General features: G+C 36.8%; 1 protein-coding gene across 1 annotated transcript in view; it reads left to right on the top strand.

Moving 5' to 3' along the window:
• LOC107731546 (protein Jumonji-like) overlaps positions 1 to 3,898 on the top strand; it is a 116,438-nt gene that overhangs the window by 41,580 nt on the left and 70,960 nt on the right. The window lies entirely within an intron of this gene.

The raw sequence follows: 3,898 nt of genomic DNA, 5'->3' as shown, positions 1-3,898 counted from the left end.
ACAACAATAATAATAATAATAATAATAATAATAATAATAATAATTATTATTATTATTATTATTATTATGGATAATAAAACTGATAATAGTAATAATAATAATAATACTTTGTTGTTGCTGTTGATTTAAATATATTATACATATATAATAATAATAATAATAATAATAATAACAATAATACATTTTATTTAAAGGCGCCTTTCAAAACACTCAAAGACTGAATTAGGTGGTAAAGGGTCCTTGGCATGGAAAAGTATTAAAAGAAAAGATTTATACATTGATTTATACAATATTTATATCTGTGATTTCACTCAGAAGATAAATGCAAATATAATTTCATGTATTAGTATGGCTTTGGACCAAGTTCATTGAGTTTAAACAGCCACTCAGCGCATTACGGTAACTACCAGATGTGTGTCAGACTTCACACCCAGCGGGGACAATCCTTTCACTGTCCTTTCCTCATGTGTTCTTCAAATCCTTCCCTCCATGTGCTTCTCCACATAGCGTTATATCTCACAGCCCATGGCATGCTGTGAATTTGTTTTATGTCTTGTAACTGTAATTACTTTGACAATTTAATAGATGAACGAGAAAGCCACAATACTAGAGAGTGGCAGATTTTGTTTTCTATTGGACTGAAATTGGGTTGTTATGTCAGAGAGAATAAAGCCATCTCTTTGGTTTGTGATAATAAAACGGCCACAGCGGTGATATGAAGCACACAGCTGCCACTACATGCCCCCTCTCACCCAATACAAGCCTTTTTATGTTTGCGTGTTTCTATCGTAAAATTACTCATTTGCTCCATTCAGTCATATTGGGCCTTCGAATCAATGTTCGGATCAATAATGTTTTTGGTTTGTTCCTGTCTGGTATGTTTGATGTCAGCTTTATTAATAGTCATGAAATCACTAGTTGCCCATGACTTATTTGTAAAAGTTATATTGTATATTTTGTAAATTATTAATTGTAAAGTTGCCTTAAGCTGTATAGCTTTGTATTTTGAACTGATTAGTTTAAATAAGAGAAAGTAGTATTTTGTTTTGTGTTTTTGTTGTTGTTTTTGTCTTTGTTTGTTTTAGTTTGTTTTGTCAGTCTTTAGTTTTGTTATGTTTGCTTTTGCTTTTGGTTTTGTTTATTGGGTTTTGATATGTGCTTTTTTATTTGTTTTGCTTTGCTTTGTTTAGTGTTGTATTTGTTTTGGTATTTTGCTGTTTTGATTTGTGAGTTTTTGTTTTGTTTGAGTTTTTTTTGTTTTGTGTTTGTTTGTTTTTTGTTTTTTTCTAAATGTATGTATTTGTGTGTGTTTTTTCGCATCACATATCACCAGGGCAGTGAGAGAGACAACAGGAAATGATGAGAAAAGAGGGGCAACAGGATTGGGAAAGTGTTGCTAGCTGAACTCAATCTAACTGTTATGCCAACATGAGCACCACAGCTCAATGTAGAAGAGCATGTGTGCTAACAGCTGAGTTATTCAAGGCTGGTTTTATTGTGTATTCAGTCTTGCCTCATATTGTTTTTATTAAGAAAGATTGTTGCCCATTTGCTAATGGTTTGTGTGTGTGTTTAGTGGTCGACATATGTTTACCTCGACCCCTGTTGCTCTCAATTAATGCTGGCCCATATGTATCCAGGGTGAATAATAGAAGCTGCTAGCATGTGTGTTGTGTGTTAGTCAGGAAATGCTTCACATCTGTGTGTGTGTGTGCGTGTGTGCGTGTGTGTGCGTGTGCGTGCGTGTGCGTGTGTTGGTGTGCACGTGTGTGCGTGTGTGTGTGTGTGTGTGGCACACTGGAACTCTACGGAATCTGGCTGGCGCTTCTGCCATCTGACCTGCGCTGAGTTGATGGGGCAGGAGAGAATTTAATTACATCACTCGTAAAGGACAGAATGGAGGGTGTAGATGTGGTTATGGAGTGTGTGTGTGTGTGTGTGCACATGGTGGATTCAATAACGCCACTCTCACAGGTTAACTAAAGGGAACAGGAAAGGTTAGTTGATCTCCGACATCTATGACTAGATCATAACAGTTTAACCCGCTGCTTACTGAGCGAGTTATTCGATGACACTAGAGTCCTGAGCTGTAAAACACTTCTGTGGCAGCTGTAACTATCACATAAAGCAGACTCATTTGCATTTAAAAATAGAGGTCATGGAGTGTAGATGTTCCTGAGCTAATTATTGGTAAGGCTAATCAAGTAATTAGCATGTCAGTGAGGTAATATTTGTGTAAGGTGTTCATCATATAATAATAATAATAATAATTCATTACATTTTATATAGCGCTTTTCTAGGCACTCAAAGCGCTTTACATTGTCAGGGGGTATCTCCTCGTCCACCACCAGTGTGCAGCATCCACCTGGATGATGCGACGGCAGCCATAGTGCGCCAGAACGCCCACCACACACCAGCTTACTGGTGGAGAGGAGACAGAGTGATGAAGCCAATCAGCAGATATGGGGATTGTTAGGAGGCCATGATGATCAGAGGCCAATTGGCAAATTTGGCCAGGATGTCGAGGTCACACCTCTACTCTTTTCGAAAGACATCCTGGGATTTTTAATGACCACAGAGAGTCAGGACCTCGGTTTAACGTCTCATCCGAAGGACGGTGCTTGTTGACAGTATAGTGTCCCCGTCACTATACTGGGGCGTTAGGACCCACACAGACCACAGGGTGAGCACCCCCTGCTGGCCTCACTAACACCTCTTCCAGAGAAAAAAAATATGTTTATTGCAGGATAATAATCGTTCTTTGCCTGGCACACTGACAACAATGTCAGCATTACTGTTAAACCAATATGCAGAGCAGGATGGATGATCATGACTGATTAAATGCCTGTATATCGTGTATTTTAAGTAAGATGTTGAAATATAATTTCTGAAATTAATTGTAAATTTAATCTACCTTTTGTATTATGTTATATATTATATGTATTATGTAACTGTATAGTAATAGCAGTAATATTTTAGTTACATATACTTTACAAATTAATGGGACTTCATTTCATTATATTTATTTATTTAAATTTATTTTATTTATTTTTTGCATTAATTCATATTTATTTTAACATTTGCTTAACATAATTTATTATTATTAAAACTGTCATGGATGTAATGCGGCATAAACAGTATAGCTGATTCTCTAACGACTGACACAACATACAGAGTTGAAAAAATAAGGGTTTAAAAGTAGCCTGTAGTCTATATCTGTATATAATTAGGGTTGCAAAATTCCTCTTTTAAATGAACAGGTGTCATTTACTGTTATAATAGGTGTTATAATATTTACTTAAATCCCTTTAACAGATTAATGCCACATTTACTGTTGTTTTATGTGATATATATATATATATATATAATATTGTTGTACCACATCAGCCTAACCGATATATCGCTCACATTTCTCCTTGTCTCCTGTGTGTTTGCTGCATGTCTCGAAGGTGTAATGTTTCCTCCATAAACAGAAGGGTGTTTTAGGTGCCTCAGACGCCGGGCCGACTTGCCCTCTTCTTTGTCTTGTGATTGACATGTGGCCCAGTGTGATGCAGCGTGCCAGGCATGTAGGTAATGAAGCGGGGAAACGCTCCTGAAGGGAGCGCTTGTTACTCCCTGACAGTTAAAGCACCGCTCGCTCTGCCAAGGTGTCCAAATAACAGAGCTGATGTATATTTATGAAGCTTGTTAGAGGTGGAGTGAGAGAGAAAATGGAGGAGAGAGAGAGGAAGAGTCTGTTCAGAGAGAAGGTTGGCATAATGTTTCTCTAGGGTTGGGCTGGACTTGCTTAGTGCATCTTTAATGTTTATGGTTGAGCAAATAGACCTGGTGCTGTTTGTGACCCTATTTGGGAATCTTTTTATCATTATTATTATTATTATTATTATTATTATTA

The sequence above is a fragment of the Sinocyclocheilus rhinocerous genome, unplaced genomic scaffold (genome assembly GCF_001515625.1).
Source record: "Sinocyclocheilus rhinocerous isolate Xijiao unplaced genomic scaffold, SAMN03320098_v1.1 scaffold429, whole genome shotgun sequence".
In the NCBI taxonomy this organism is placed as follows: Eukaryota; Metazoa; Chordata; class Actinopteri; order Cypriniformes; family Cyprinidae; genus Sinocyclocheilus; species Sinocyclocheilus rhinocerous.
This window is presented reverse-complemented; position numbering and strand designations above follow the sequence as displayed.